Source organism: Humulus lupulus, chromosome 2 (genome assembly GCF_963169125.1).
Source record: "Humulus lupulus chromosome 2, drHumLupu1.1, whole genome shotgun sequence".
Taxonomy (NCBI): domain Eukaryota; kingdom Viridiplantae; phylum Streptophyta; class Magnoliopsida; order Rosales; family Cannabaceae; genus Humulus; species Humulus lupulus.
The window spans coordinates 118567411-118585422 of NC_084794.1; positions in this window are offsets into that span (position 1 = coordinate 118567411).

Below are 18012 nucleotides of genomic sequence, written 5' to 3' on the forward strand. Positions count from 1 at the left end.
CTAGGATCCATCAAAGTCCAGCACACATGCTCGCACCATGTCTTCTAATATCTGGATCGTCCTCTCAGATTGTGCATCTGTCTGAGGATGATAAGCAGTACTGAACTTCCACTGTGTTCCCATGGCCTTCTGTAAACTTCCCCAGAACTTGAAAGTGAAAATGGGGTCCTGATTTGACACGATCGACCTCGGTGCCCCATGGAGGCGCATGATCTCTCTCACATAGAGATCTGCATACTGGTAAATTGTATAAGTAATCCTCACTGGTAAGAAGTGAGCTGACTTGGTGTAGCAATCCACAATAACCCAAATAGAATGATGTTGACCAAAAGCCCTGGGTAACCCCACCACGAAATCCATTGTGATGTCCTCCCATTTCCACTCTGAGATATCCAGAGGTTGCAATAACCCTGTCGACCTCTGATGCTAAGCCTTGACCTGTTGACATGTCAAGAACTTATCCACATATTCCACTACATCCATCTTCATCCTCGGCAACCAATACAACGATCTCACATCCTGATACATCTTCGTGGTGCTTGGATGCAAAAAATAAGGTGTAGTATGAGATTCATCCAGAATCTCTCGTCTCAAAGCAGTGTCTAACGGAACACATATCCGACCCTTGTATCTCAACAAGCCCAAATCAGACACTGTATAATCTCTGGATACTCCAACCAAAACATCCTCTCTGATCTTGGTCAGCTGTGGATCACCCAATTGCCCTCCATTATCCTTTCCAAAAGCGTAGACTGCAGTGTAATATTGGCCAAATGACCCACCAGCAACTCTATACCAGCTCTGGTCATATCATCTGCTAACTCTCTGGCTATCAGCCTCGCACTATAAATCTGTCCCAGACCCTTCCGGCTTAAAGCATCAACTACCATGTTGGCGTTTCCTGGATGATACAGAATCTCACAATCATAATCTTTTACTAACTCCAGCCAACGCCTTTGTCGCATATTCAAGTCTTTCTGTGTGAAGAAGTATTTCAGGATCTTATGGTCAGTGTAGATCTCACACTTCTCCCCCATAAAGGTAATGCCTCCATACCTTCAAAGCAAAAACCACAGCTGCCAACTCTAAGTCATGAGTGGGATATCTCTGTTCATACTCCTTCAGCTAACATGAGGCATAAGCTATCACCTTGCCTGACTACATTCGAACACAACCCAAACCCTAATATGAAGCATCACAATAAATCAGAAACTTCTCCTAATATGTTGGAAGACTCAGAACCAGAGCTGTAATCAATCTCTGCTTTAGTTCCTGGAAGCTGTTCTCACACCTGTCTGACTACACAAACTTTTGATTCTTGCGTGTCAGGTCAGTCAATGAAGTAGGAATCTTAGAGAACCCTTCCTTGAAATGTCTATAATAACTTGCCAACCCAAGGAAACTTCTCACCTCTAAAGCATTCTTTGGCCTTGGCCAATCTCTGACTGCCTCAATCTTGGCTGGATCTACTTTAATCCCCTCTTTACTGACAATGTGCCCAAGGAAAGATACATGAGATAACCAGAACTCACATTTCTTAAACTTTGCAAACAGTGTGTGCTCCCTCAGTCTCTATAAAACCAATCTTAGATGTTGCTCATGCTCTAACTCTGACTGAGAATAAACCAAGATATCATTGATGAATACGATCACAAACTGGTCCAGAAAATCCTTGAACACAAGGTTCATTAAATCCATAAAAGCAGCTGGGGCACTAGTTAATCCAAAGGACATGACTAAGAACTCATAAAGCCCGTATCTAGTGCAAAAAGCAGTCTTTGGTATGTCTCCCTCCTTGACCCTCAACTAATGATAACCAAAACGAAGGTCTATCTTTAAGAATACCCTTTTACCTTGCAACTGATTGAACATATCATCTATCCTTGGTAGAGGATACTTGTTCTTAATTGTTAATTTATTCAGTTCTCTGTAATCAATGCACATCCTCACAGTACCATCTTTCTTCCTCACAAGCACAATTGGCACACCCCAAGGTGAGAATCTAGGTCTGATAAAACCCAAATATGACATTTCTTGCAACTGTACTTTCAATTCTTTCAGCTCAGCTGAGGACATTCTATAAGGTGCTCTAGACACTGGCTCCATCCCTGGTGCCAGTTCTATCATGATCTCAATCTCTCTGTGTGGTGGCAACCCTGGTAAATCTTCTGGAAACACATCTAAGAATTCACAGACTAATCTAGTCTCTTCTGGTTTCACTGGCATAACCTCAGTGGTGTCAACCACACTGGCTAAGAATCCAATGCAACCCCCTTGCAATAGATCACTAGCCCTCAAAACAGAAATCATAGGTATGCGGGGTCCATGCACAGTACCAACAAACACAAAAGGATCCTCACCTTCATGCTCAAAGGTGATCATCTTCCTTCTGCAATCTATGGTTGCCCCATACTTCATGATAACTCTACAAATTAGAGTTATTTTACCATATTTTATATGCTAATTGTTGCTTAGTTCTTGAGTTTTTAATTAACTTATTAAGTTTTTAAGTAATTTTAAATTTATTATTCTTATTTGGATTTTATATAATTTTGTGTGTTTTTTTAGTTATTTTGTTGTAAAATATTGTAGTTAATTATTTGAATTAATGTTGTTTAGTTTGAGGTATAAAAAAATGTTGTTTTAGTGAAACTAAATGTTCAATTAAATTAAGTCTTAATTAATATTTTCAATGAACTAATATGATTTATGTTATAATTGAAAATATTTGAATTTGATTTAATTTATGTTTCTTTTGTTAGGGATTTTGGTGTATTTATGCTCTTGAAAAGCATTGAAAATAAAGAAAAAAATGGCATTTTCAAGGAAAGAAATGAACAAATGGCATAGAAGCCCACCAGCCCAGCCACCACGGGCCCAAGCCCACTGCTACCTCCAATCAGCGCGCGCCACGTGTCCAGCTGAGCCTTCCCTCCTTCAACCAGCTGCCGCCACCTGTCCTGCCTTTCTCCCAGCATGACTTCCGCCTGCCAGCCCACATGCTCCAGCCGAAGACCCCAGCTGCATCTTCTTCTTCTCAGCTGCGCCTGGCTCCTTCATTCTCAGCCACATGCAGCTGCCCAAGGAAGCCTTCAGCAAGTTGTTTTTCACAAATCACTTGGGCCTCTTCAATTCACTCGCCCAAGGCCCAAACACCATCACTTGCCTTCAACAGCAGCCACCAAAGCCCAACCTCCCAGCCGCCTGTCACTGCCGTACAAACACCTCTTGAGCCCATAAATTTGCTTATTGTCCCCTTGTCTAAAATGCCACCTTTTTACCCATTTTCTACACACTTTTTACCCCAAAATCATCATCACTCCTACAATTTACCCCTATTTACCATATTATTATTAATTTAATCAATTTACTAAATTTAAATTGATTATTTTAATAATCTCATTTTGGCTATAAATAAGGGTTTTGAAGACCATTTTGGGGTGCTTAATTTTTTGTTACCATTTTTTTTCTCCCATTTTCTCTCTACCATTCTCTCTTCCATTTGGGTTTTTCAAGAGCATTTTGCAAGTATGTATGTTATTTATTTTGTAATTTTTACTCTAGTTATGTGCTTCTAATCTTTTTCATAAGATTATTAAGACCATGATGAAGCAACTTGTAACTAGGTAATATTTATGTTGTATGTTGATTTCCCTTGTAATACAACAAAGTTTATGGATTTTTCTTCTACATATATTTCTTTCATCTTAAATATCTTGTATTTTAGATTGTTAGAACATATTTACACTTTGTTCTTCATTAGTGCATAAACATAATATTCTTTATGTAAGATGTGTCATTAAATTGTACACATTCATGCTTAGAACAAAAATATTATGTTTTGCCTTATAAATAATGTTCATTGATTTATTTGTTATTTTATTAGATTGATTTACACTAAATGCTTCGAAATTATAATTTTGAAAAGTGAAGAAAAATCCTATCTTTTTATAAGAAATTTGTGCTTGAAATTATAAATATTTTTGGAAAATGATAGTTTAAATTATTTTAACTATCACTAAAACTTGGGAATCAATATACTAATAAATATTATTAAACTTACATTTTGTGGATTCTAGTATCTTAATAATCTTTTCTTTTAACACTTATTTTCAACTCATTATTGCTTTATTTTTATTCTCTTAAATAGTTTTATTTTTCAATCTTTTATTTTATGTTCATAATATTAAAACTCATCAATCTTTGGAGCTAGGTTAGAATTTATTATTTTTGATTTAAAATAGTTTCATTTTCGATTTTTGACAACTCCTTTGGGTTCGACATCCTTGCTTACACGATCACTATTCTATATGGACGATTCGTGCGCTTGCGATATATAAATTTTTAAACATACCTGTTTTGGGTCCATCACTTCACTAACCAATCCATACTAAGAATCATATCAAATTCAGTCATAACTAACTCTATCAAATCCACTGTAACTATTGAGGGGTTACAATATAAGGGGTTCTAGCACTAAGAAGCTAACATGTAACTATTGAGGGTGAAGCCTCAGCTTCTGCTTGTGTCAATGCGAACACTCGAGTTGGGGCCGAGCTATCCGCTTTTCTGGGTTCTTCCTTTCTTGCTTTTGGGCAGTCTTTCTTGAAATGACCCACTGCTCCACATAAGAAGCAGGCCTTTTCCCTACATTCCCCCAAATGGCGCCTCTTGCATCTAGGGCATTCGGGATGAGTCTTCCAGGCCTCACTACCACCTTGACGACCCATTGCACTACCACGGGGTCGCCTATCAGGACCTGAAGTTGGGAAGGTGTCAGGAACCTTCCTCTTCTGATCACTGGGGCCTCCATCCCTACTAGAACCCACAAATGGAGGACCTATCCTCCTAAACTCTGTTCTGGCTGCATTGTCTCGCCAGATCCTATTCTCTGCACTCTCAACTGTGAGCGCCTTCTCCACCACCTGTGCATAAGTAGTAACTCCTGCCACAGTGGTGATACGAACATCCCAGGCTAATCTAGGATGTAGCCCCTGGAGAAATCTCTCCCTTCTGGTCCCATCAATGGGCACCAGCTCCATGGCAAACTTTGCCAACAGATCAAATTTCAGGGCATATTCAGTCACTGATAAACTCCCCTGAAGTAATCTGATAAACTCCTCAGCCTTTGCAGCCTTGATGACAACATTATAGTACTTCTCATTGAATAGAGTCTGAAACTCTTCCCAACTCAGGGCATTGATGTTTCTGGTCTGGGATATAACCTCCCACCAAATTTGGGCATCCTCCCAAAACATATATGTGGCACAGGCCACCCTCTCATTACCAGTCACCCTCATGAAGTCAAGGATGGTGGTAATCATGCTCGTCCATTGCTCTGCTTTAGCAGGATCTGCACTGCCTTCAAACACTGGATGTTGCTATTTCCTAAACCTTTCATAAAAAGGCTCCCATTTGTTTCCAGTCTCAGGCAGCTGTTCAACTGCTGGCCCCGATACAGGTGGTGCCTCAGGTACACTGTTTGCTATAGGGACTTGTTGTTGTCTCAGGAGGCGGAGTTCTTCTTCCTGCCTCAAAACTCTGGCCTGTAGGTCATTGAACAACTGATAGCAGTTATCAGGAGCTGGCTGTGGAATCTGATTCTGGTCATTCTCTTGAGCCTGCCTGTTATTTTGGCCTTGATCTTCCTGGTCAGCTGATGAATCTGTCTGTCTTGGAATTATTCTATCACTTATACTGTGCTAAAACAATCAATGCAGCCAGTTAAGTAGTAATAACAAAACCTCTTGCCGCCTCACGGTCCAAGATCAACAGATAATCACCTATTCCACAATTATACAGATTGATACATGACTATAGCATTTAGCATTTAACACATATCAATTGATAATTCACAATGAATAATACTAATGAGTATGTTCTAGTAATATCAGTACTAATTAGCACGTTCTTGCTGATGATGCAGTATTCAAGGCACAACCTTATCAAGGTATCTCATGTATACAGGTAAAGCATTTAGACTATATTTAAGCAGTTAAATATACAACTACATAAATAGTTACCAAACCATGAGTCGAGCTTGTCTTCAGTGGCGAGTGTACATGCCCAGCCAGTATACTGGAACCCTAAACCTTGGCACGCTCTGATACCAATTGTAACACCCCACGTCACATGGGTGCTTCTTGGAATGACGACTGGCCCTAAAAACCACACGAGTCTTTCCAACATGCTTTGTCTTCACTCGCATGTTTTCTGGGAGAACTTCCCAATAGGTCACCCATCTTGAGACTACTCCAGGTCAAACACGCTTAACTTTGGAGTTCTCAAGTGATGGGCTACCGAAAAGAAGATGCATCTTGTTGGCATAGGTAGTACCCATCAATCCATTTAAGCCATCTTCAACTGTGTAGTCACATACCTACACAGTCTTAGAATCATCACACTACCTTCCCCAGGCAATGTGGGATTGCACAGCTTTACCCGGTCTTCCCTCTACGGATCACGGGATAACGACTGTCACAATTGTTAGAGAATATATATTAATACTTCAATGGAAAAATGGAAAAACCAAATACAACTCTATGCACAAATACAATGGACAAGATAATATTGATTAAATAAACATTACAACTCAATTGCTCAAAATACAAGTAAATAGAAATAAGATGTAGAGGAAGAAGATTACAAGCTCAATACTATAATAATACAAATAAATAAGAAGAACAAGAGGAACAAAAGAATGAAAACACAAACAAACTCTCACACAACCAAAGTGTAGAGTAATGGGGATCACCAACTTGAACAAGGTTCAAGACCTTTGTCCAAAAGCTTATTTCCCCCTATTCTCTAAGCACTAAGGGATCTCTCTAGGAAATAGCTCTCTGGAATTATCAAGCCTTTTGGTGTATTTTCCAGCCAAGTGCTTTGTGGATAGAAAATGGTGTATCTTACAAGTGAGCATTAGGCTCCTATTTATAGAGTTTGAGATACCCCTTTGAATTTCAAATTCCACCAACCCTCATGGCTGTTACCAATGTTTAATTGGATGTTTATGGAATTAAAATGGAGATTTGGGAGTTATTTGGAATGTTAGAACCGTTCAATTTGGAAAAAACTAAAAATTCACATAGGTTGTCAGCCTCACTGGCCGCGGCCACTGGCTTCTGCCCCCCAGGCCGCGGCCACTGAAAGTCAGTGGTTGCGGCCACAGGCCATTTTCAGCACAAAAAATTCATTTTTCCAAAACGTCCCAAATCCTTTCCCACATGATTTTGTAACCTCCAAACACCTATTGGGAGTTAAAACATGTCTCCAACAGTCATATATCATCATGACTTTATGAAATCCAATCTCAAATGTGTAACATATAATATACACATTATTGGGTAATATTTAGGAGTTACAAGTTTGTAACTGATTTTGTAACTCCAAAATATGTCACATTTGGGCACACACATGTGTCCAATTTTGTGACTCTCAATAATATGTTACAAGGTGTGACAAATCACATTTGTGTGACAAATAACATTTTTGTCACATTATTTAGTCTAATATTATATTATATGAGATAATATAACAATAATCACCCTCCCTTAGGGGTCCGACGTCCCCACCGGACACACTTCCGGCTAGGTCAAGACTCTAATACCAAGTTGTAATGCCCTGGTTGCTCCAAGACCATTACTCTGAGCTTTGAACCAAGCTTAACTCGCTAATCAAGTTCTTTGGTTATAAACGTGCATCTAGGTATTATTAACAGGCTAAGGTGAAAACTGATCAAAAGGAAAGGATATATTTTATTTAAAACATAAAACTGTTTATGGGCTCATAAAAGCGTTTACAAGTTATTTAAAATAAAAAATGGTCATTACAGTGAAAAAGTTACAACCCGTCGACCTAAGCGGCAAAAATAGGGTTAACCCGCTAGTTCCTCCGAGAAACACCTTGGCCGTGGTGGTCAAGCGACCGCATATGTACACATCACCACCTAAGCTCTCCACTCAAGGTTGGGTGAGCTTTTCTTTCCCTTTTCCTGTACCACATAGCACTCGTGAGCAAAGGCTCAACAAGAAAACTCATTACTGCATGTATATAATATCAAATGATGATCATGATAATCATACAAAGCTCATAGCCCTGAATAGATGAGTGAATATCACTTCAAGGTTTTGGTAACATTTTTGGGGCTTGTAGCCCTAATCAGATGAGTGACTGATGAGCAAGTCACTAACATAAACCAGATAAGTGACTGATGAGTATGTCACAAGCTTAAACAGATGAGTGACTGATGAGTAAGTCACTAGCTTAAACTAGATGAGTGACTGATGAGTGAGTCACTAACGTGAATCAGATGAGTGACTGATGAGTGAGTCACTAACGTGGGCTCAGCACCCATAGCCATGTGATGATGCAGTCACCTGGACCTTCTAGCCCTGGCTCTAAGTGACTAGTCATGAGCTAGGCAAGCGCTTTTAGTTTTCATCGAACTTGAGGTCGGTCCAGCATTAATGCTCATCATGAGTCATTCAATGCTAATGTCGATTAGATCTAATATTTATCGGCTTGCATTAAACTCGCTAAGATCATTCTTGACTTATGAGTCTATACCATATGATCAGTGCTCAATACTACTGCCGAACTTGACTAATGAATCACAGCTTCATAGTTACTACTGACACCATTGACGATTCTGACTAATGAGTTAGTGCCATTCACAAGTAAGAAATATTTGCTAAGCATTTGATATGCAATCAATGTCCACATTTAAACACTCAACATGCCTCATGAATAACTATGCATGTCACATACCTAGTGCAGTTTTCTTACCTCTAGTTCGAACGAGAAATAGTAAAAGAACGTCCCTTGAGAACAATCGACCTTTTGATTCCTTAACGGTCACCTAGTCATAACCAATTATAGCCTCCATTAATGAAAATCAACAATAAAAGGGTCTTGACCTAAACCTCACTCCCAGGACCCCAATTTGTACCCAAACGATGAGTGGATTCGATCCCGAGCCTTAGGAATTGAAAGCCCAAGCCAAAAACCCTCAAAAGTGCCTAGCGCCCCAGCGCTATTGGCATAATAGAAAACCCTCTGACTAGCGCTGTAGCGCCCATGGATGAGCGCTATAGCGCTCCCATTAGTGCAGGCCTCGCCCCCGATAGATACAATTCAGGAGAGGATAAATCAACTCGAGGAATATTTCAGGATCCATCAAGAGGGAAAAGACAAGGAGAAAGCGTACAACTCGGATGAGGAACTTCAATCGTTCACTCCTCATATTTTGAACACACCTTTCCCACATGGGTTCAAAATACCCCACGTGGCCCCATATGACGGGAATACCAACCCTGGTAGCGACTTGAGCACGTCTAACACAGTGATGAGAACTTGTAATGTTGTCCTCAAAATTTGGTTCATGCTCTTCCCAACAACGTTGTTGTTAGGAGTTGCAAAAAGTTGCTTCAACAAGTTCTGTTGACATTCGACCTCGTCGTGGGAACAATTGCCAAAAGAGTTTAAGAAGTAGTTTTGAGTTGCAAAGAGCATCAAGCTCGAAGCTTCCTCTTTGGAAAACATTAAGCAACAACCAGGAGAGTCACTTAAGAAATATCTCGCTAGATTCAACATCGAAGCAGCCTAAGCTTGAGATGTTGATGACAGTAGCCATCCAATGGCTATTCGAGCTGGAATCTTGCCCGCAAGCCCCCTTTAGGATGACTTGTAGAGAATACCAGTGCGAACCATAGCAGAGTTCATTCTTTGTGCTCAGAGGTTCATCAATGTAGAAGAGGCCAGGTCGGCACTAAAATTAGTGCCCCAAACCCCAATAACTACAATGACGAACATTAACCCAGCAACAAGATCGACAACTATAACACCCTACTTCCTTAGAGTGGTTACCATGTGATTTTAAAATGTGTCGTTAGCTCGCTAATCGAGGTTTTAGATCAAAAAGTGTGATTAAATTGAGAAAAAGATATATTTAACGAAAAGTAGGTATACAAGATTTGGACATTTATTAAACTCATAAAAATGTTACATTAGGATCCCAAAACACTATTTCAAAATGTATTTACAACTGAAAAGTTATGGTACAGTCGACCTAAACGACAAAATAAACTGTTTATAACGTGTCCCTCAAAACAACCCTGGTCGTGGTGATAAGTCTAGTTTAGGGTAGTTTTAGAATGTGTTTTAGTTTTTATTTTCGAGTCAAATTGTGAGTTTTGTATGGTATTATGCTTTTGTTTGTTTTGTTTTTAGGTTTTTGCTATGAATCGCGGGAAAGAATGGAAACGAGCGGAGTTGGTGGACAAATATGGGAAATTTTATGATATTTATAATAATTTGGCATTAGTTTTTATCATCCGAGGGAAGTCGAGACGATTTGAGGTGGAGAAAAGAGCAAAAAAGTGAAAATTGAGCATATAAGGAAGTAGGGTGTCAACTTGGTCAAGAAAGCCACGACTCAGCATAGTCAGAGGCTGCCTAACCTGCTAGGAGTTTTGTGGTCGCAACTTGGTCAAGAGGGCCGCAAAGCTAAAGGAAACAGCGGCAATTCCAGGAGGTGCATGAAGACGCGGGCCGTAACCTGGGTGAAGAGGGTTGCGACGCATGAAGGTCCTGACGAATGCTGAAGTGCCTTACAAAAGACACAAGTCGCGACCTAAGAAAGGCTAAGTCACGGCTTGCCTTGCCAACAAAGAGGAATTCATTTTTTTTCTATATATAAATTCGGACTATAGGTTTTAAAAAGGATTAGGTTAGATATTTTATTATGAATTTTTGAGTGCAATTCTGATTCTGAGAAATTATTTTCTGCAATTTCATATTTTTATTTCTTCTTAAAGATTTTGAATTGTATGAGTATGGATAATTGTTTTATGATTTTAGTCATGTCTGATATGAACTAAATCCTCTATCTAAGGTTTAATGTAGTCACTTGAATACTATGATGTTCTATTGATATTTCTTCTTTATTCTAATCTATATGATGTTTGTCTAATGCTAGTATATACTTGATCACTATTTGCTTGATTTATGATTTTGATTCAAAACTCGAATGATGCAAATTGAATATGCTATCGTTATATAGACATAGGTTGCATATTGGACGAGAGTACTTGTGTGACTTTTGTAGAAATTAGGTTACCATTCTTAATGCCTGTTATGTGTTTAAGTTTATCACAGAGATGTAGAAAACTTGCATATAGGTTGAGAACTTATATCTTGAAAAAGAATAGGAAACGATTTTTGTTAACCTACTATTAGAATAGGAAGAAGAGATTTAGAACGGATTAGTAAAATTAATAGAATGAAAAGTTGATGAAATTAATTCCCTAGGCTTTTTGTTATTGATTTTATCCTTTGATTCATTGTTCCGTCTACATTTATTTAAATTGTGTTCATAGTTTAGAATTATTCATCTTAATTTTAATCACCAAATAGAAAGTGAAAAGTGATTATTGCTAATTGGTTAATAGTCTCTATGGGACAATATCTGTTCTTACTGATTTATTACTTGACACGACCACGTACACTTGCGTGCATATTTTATCGATCAAGTTTTGGCACCGTTTCCAGGGACTAATAACCAATATCAAAATTAATTGTTTTTTCGTTCTACTTCGATTTTATTCTAACGTTTTCTAATTTGAGTTGCTTTTAAATTTCTCAATTTCAGGTGATCTAGTTTATGCAACGTCAGGGTTCGAATAAATTAGTGCCTGTTGATCCCGAGATTGAGAAGACCTACAAAAGGAAAAGAAAATAGAAAAGACTAGAAAGAAAGGCACAGAACGTTAATAATGTTGCCAACAACAATCTGACTTAGGGTAATGAGGGTAATGCTACAGTTGAGGCTAACCCACCTTTGAGGGACTATGTACTCCTTAATATTATAGGGATACATTCTAGTATTGATCCGCCTACTATAGAGGCTAGCAACTTTGAGATCAAGTTGTTGATTATTCAGATGGTACAGAACTATGTTCAGTTTGGGGGGCTATCTAACGATGATCCTAATCTACACATCACAAACTTTTTAGAGTTATGTGCTACATTCAAGCTGAATAGGGTGATTATTGATGCAATTCGATTGAGGTTGTTCCCATTCTCTTTAAGGGATAGAGCTAAAAGTTTGTTGATCTCGTTGCGAGCCAACTCTATTGTCACATGGGAGGACCTTGCCCAAAAGTTTCTTGCTAAGTATTTTCCTCCTGCTAAATCGGCTCAAATTAGAGGAGAGATTAATAATTTCCATCAGTTGGAGGGGGAGTCTCTATATGATGCTTAGGAAAGGTTTAAGGAGTTTCTTCGGAAGTGCCCACATAACGGGATAGAGAAATGGATGTTGGTGCACACTTTTTACAATGGTTTGGGGGGAAACACTAGGACCATAACTGATGCAGCAACAAGTGGAGCATTTATGAGCAAAAATGTTAATGAGGCCTATGATATGTTAGAGGAAATGACCATGAATAATTATAATTGGCCTACAGAGCGTGGAAACAAGAAAGTGGCCGGAGTTTTAGAAATTGATCCTATTGCTCTACTTACTGCGCAAGTTGCATCTTTGACAAAGAAACTAAAGCAGAACAACATATCCGCCTAGACGATCCATGTATAGAAAACTTATGGCTATGAGATTTTTGGAGGTCCTCATCCTCATGAGCGATGCCCAAGTACTGCCAGTTGCTCATCTAATGTAAATAACATGTCGTTGGAGCAGGCTCATGGTATAGGTAATTTTCCAAGACCATCCAACAATCCATATTCCATGTCATATACCCCAGCTTGGAGAAACCACCCTAACATGTCTTGGAAAAACAACCATGGAGCACAACCACCATACCCTCTGAATATGCTCCAGTAACCACCTCACCAACCAACATATGGGCTCAACCCTAGACCCTACTATGATCCTTGCCAATCCCAACCATCACCACACCCTCCAGTGAACCCATCAGCAGCACAACCTGACTAGCTGAACCAATTCATGACAGAGACAAGGTATTCAATAATGAATTTGGAGATACAAATTGGTCAGCTAGCGAAGTTAATGTCAAATAGGGCTCACAAGAATTTACCGAGCTCCGCTGAGGTAAATCCCATTGAGGAATGTCAGGCGGTCACTTTGAGGAGTGGGACCAAGTATGAGGGGCCTACAGTTCAAGATAAAGTGGAGAAGACACAGGATCAACATGTAGCTAGTCTAGAGCAAGAGAAGGTTACTGAAGATCTTTAGAAGAAAGAGAAAGACAAGTTTATAACAGTGGAGCCTACACCAAAAATACCATATCCTTAAAGGTTCCAAAAGGTCAATCTTGACAAACAATTCTCCAAATTTCTTGAGGTATTTAAGAAACTTCACATTAACATTCCCTTTGCAGAGGCTCTTGAAAAAATTCCTAGTTATGTGAAGTTTATGAAATAGATATTGTCTAATAAGAGAAAATTTGAAGATTATGAAACCGTGGCTTTGACAGAAGAGTGTAGTGCAATTATTCAAAAGAAGCTTCCTTAAAAGTTAAGAGATTTGGGTAGTTTCACGATACCTTGCACCGTTGGGAATTTTCATTGTGAGAGGGCTTTCTGTGATTTGGGTGCAAGCATTAATCTAATGCTGCTATCCGTATTTAGAAGACTTGGTTTGGGGGAAGCTAGACCCACTACTATTACTCTTCAATTGGTCGACCGTTCATTAACACACCCCCGAGGTATTATTGAAGACGTTCCTGTCAAAGTGGACAAATTCATCTTTCCCGCTTATTTTATTGTTCTTGATATGGAGGAAGATAAAGATGTTCCAATTATTTTGGGGAGGCCATTTTTAGCCACCGGTCAAGCTTTGATAGATGTTAAAAAGGAGATTTGAGGCTAAGAGTGTAGGGCGATGAGGTTGCATTTAATGTGTTCAAGGCTTTGAAGTATCCTAGAGCAAGCGATAGTTGCTTTATTGTGAGTGATATTGAGGAAAGTTTGTCACAGGAAAAACTCATCGAAGATCTGCTTGAGAGGAGTCTTATTTCACCAAGTATGGAAGATTTTGATGACACTGAGGTCATTGAATTTTTAAATTTGTTAAACTCTGCTAGACCTATTTATAAGAAAAAATATGAGGAACTTGGACAAGGGCCCGAGAGACCACTACCATATATTGAGAAGCCACTAGTACTTGAATTGAAGACTTTAACGGAACATCTTAAGTACGCTTATTTGGGTAAGAATGACACTCTCCTGGTTATTATTTCAACTTCATTATCTACTGTTGAAGAGGAAAAATTATTAAGAGTGCTTCGAGCCCATAAATTGGCCATTGGTTGGACCTTAGCTGATATAAAGGGTATTAGTCCCTCTACTGTTATGCATCATATTCTAATGGAAGAGGACAACAAGCCTAGCATTGATGCTCAAAGAAGGCTAAATCCCACAATGAAAGAGGTGGTTCGAAAAGAAATTTTGAAGTGATTAGATGTTGGTGTTATTTATCCAATCTCGGATAGTTCGTGGGTAAGCCCAGTACTAGTGGTTCCGAAAAAGGTGGAATGACGGTAGTAAAAAATGAAACAATGAGTTAATTCCAACTCGTACAGTGACGGGGTGGAGATTTTGTATTGATTACCGAAAATTAAACAAGGCAACAAGGAAAGACGACTTCCCATTGCCTTTTGTAGATCAAATGCTCGATAGATTGTCGGGCCATCATTTCTATTGCTTCCTAGATGGGTACTCTAGTTATCATCAAATACCTATTGCTCCCGAAGACCAAGAGAAAACGACTTTCACTTGTCCTTATGGTACTTTTGCTTTTCGTAGAATGTCATTTGCATTATGCAATGCTCCTGCTGCTTTTCAATGATGCATCATGTCAATATTTTATGATATGGTGGAAAAGAACATTGAAATATTTATGGAAGATTTCTCAATCTTTGGCTCCTCATTTGATATGTGTTTAAAGAATTTGGAGAATGTGATAAAGAGATGCGAATAATCTAATTTGGTCCTGAATTGGGAAAAATGTCACTTCAAGGTGAGTGAAGGAATTGTTTTAGGCCATAAGATTTCAAACAAAGGCAGAGGTAGATCGTACAAAGATATTAACTATTGAGAATTTTCCTCCAATTTCCGTAAAGGACGTTTAGAGTTTTCTTGGACATGCATGATTTTATAGGAGATTTATTAAAAATTTCTCCAATATTTCTAAACCCATGCCTGCTTTATTAATGAATGGAGTACCATATAATTTTGATGATGAGTGTCAACGTGCCTTCAATACTTTGAAAGAGAAATTGATCACTGCACTGATCGTGGTACGACCGAATTGGGAACTTCCCCTTGAATTGATGTGTGATGTGAGCGATTATGCAGTAGGAGCGGTTCTGGGGCAACGAGTTGACAAGATATTCCAAACAATTTATTATGCTAGTCGTACCTTGAATGTTGCTCAATTAAATTGTGCAACTACTGAGAAGAAATTACTTGCAATTGTCTTTGCGTTTCGTAAGTTCAGGCCATATTTAGTTGGTAATAAAGTGATTGTTTACACAGACCATTTTTCTATTAAGTACCTTATGACCAAGAAGGATGTCAAAACCCGCTTTATTCAATGGGTCCTATTATTGTAAGAGTTTGATAAGGAAATTCATGACAAAAAGAGGACAGAAAATCTAGTTGCAAATCATTTATCTAGATTGGAAAAAGGAGAAGAGCCTAATGAGAAAGAGGTAAAAATTGATGACAACTTCCCAGATGAACAATTATTTTCCATAGAAAGTGAAGAAAAGCTACCGTGGTTTGCTGATTATGTCATTTATTTGGTAGCTAAAGTTGTGCCTCCGGACATGTCAAGGCAACAAATTAAAAAGTTCTATTCGGAAGTCAAGCTTTATTATTGAGATGAGCCAATTCTCTTTCATCATTGTGCTGATCAAATAATTAGAAGATGTGTCCCGGAAGAGGAGATGATTTCCATTCTTACTCATTGCCATACTTTATATTGTGGACTATGTTTCTAAATGGATGGAAGCTGCAGCAACTCCTACTTATGATGGTAAAGAGGTACGTAAATTCCTTCATAACAATATGTTTGCCTAGTTCGGTACTCCAAGAGCAATTATTAGTGATAGACGAAGTCATTTCTGCAACAAGTCATTCACTGCTCTATGCATTCATTACAGAGATCATCATCGAAAGGCTTTGTTCTACCATCCACTTGTAAATGGTCAAGCAAAAGTGTCAAATCTCGAGATAAAAAACATCTTGGAAAAGACTGTAAATACATAAAGGAAGGATTGATCAAAAAGGCTTGATGATTCACTTTGGGCATATCGCACAGCCTTCAAGACTCTGATCAGTATGTCACCATATCGATTGGTGTTTGGTAAGGCTTGTCATTTACCAGTGGAACTTGAGCACAAAGCTTACTGGGCTGTGAAAAAGTTGAACGTTGATATCTTTATGGCACGACATAATAGACTTATGGAGTTGAATAGGCTTGATGAATTTCGGAATGAAGCTTATGAGAATGCAATGATTTATAAAGAAAATTCTAAGGTCTTTCTTGATAAAAGGATACTTAAGAAGGACTTCCAACCGAGGGACAATGTGCTATTATTTAATTCTCGATTGAAGCTTTTTCCGGGTAAATTGAAGTCGAGATGGTCGGAACCATACACAATTGTTGTTTCATTGCCTTATGGAGCAATGCAAGTTCATAGCGAGAAAATGGGGCACTTTAAGGTGAATGGTCAGAGATTGAAGCATTATTTGGAAGGCCCGGTGAAAAAATGCAAGTCTATGGTGATCTTGGAACCCCTCTGAATTGGGTGTTCAAAGTTCGGCTAAATGATGTTAACGAAAAAGCTGTAGGAGGCATTCCTATAATTTATTTTTGTTTTGTTTTAATTATTAATTAGTTGAATAATTTTATTTAATTTCATTTTGGATTTGTAAAGATTCTTTATTTTTTTATTATTTAGTTTTAGAGTAGGTTGTATGTAGAAACCGTGCAATTCGTGAAAATGTAGTTTTAAAATTCATCTGGAGGTCAAGTCGCGACTTACCCTTATAAGTCACGGCCCTACACAAAGTTAGAAAGCTCAGAAAATAAAGGAAGAGGTGGGCTATGACTTGCTCTTATAAGTCGCGATGATCTAGGAAGTCAGAGAGCATCAGAGGTTTGACGAAAGAGGCGGGTCGTGACGCCTGCACAATAGAAATTTGAGAAAAAAGAGGCGGGCGCGACTTGCTATTGCTCGGTCGTGGCACACCTCCATCAGAAAGGGAAAACTCGGTATAAACCCACATTCTCTTAAACCATAACCCAGATTCCAAATATTTTCTCCTTCAAACCCATTTTTTTTTTAATTTTCTCCCATTCTCCCATCTTTATCCTTCCTAAAACCACCATAATGCAAACCCCAACCTTCATAGATTCATATTCCCTTCCTTCCTTCTTCTAATCCAAACCCTAGATAATAAGCAGCATTGAAGATAGGAGGATTATTCGAAGAGTGTGGGCAATATCAACAAATCAAAGGCAAGTAAGTCTCTAGTTTTCTATGTTCTCCATGTTCTGGGTTTGAAGTAGTTTTGTGCTAGATAGACAAGAGATTTCATTGGAATGTTGGGACAAATTTTTATTATATATTGTGTTCTTTGATTGGATATTGTGATTTGCCTATTGTTGGGGTGTTATTCAGTTGAGGGAAGTAAGACAATTTAGAGGAAGTGCTGCGGATTTTTTGTAATAGCATTTGGAGAATTGTGTTACTATGGGACCAAGAAAAAATCCCATTAGGGCTACTTTATCTAAAAATGTGAATCGACCCTCCACATCCTGCAACCAACCACCACAACTACAGCTAGCCCCACCACCACCACCACCTCTTCCTCAGGAGTTGACCTTGCTAGATTCATTAGTAAATATGCCTTTGACCATTATCAAAGGTTGTCTCAACGACAAGTCATTCAAGAACGGGGGATGAAATATCAAGACCAACCGTATCTTCAAGAAACATATGAAATCATTCGAGCTGAAATTAA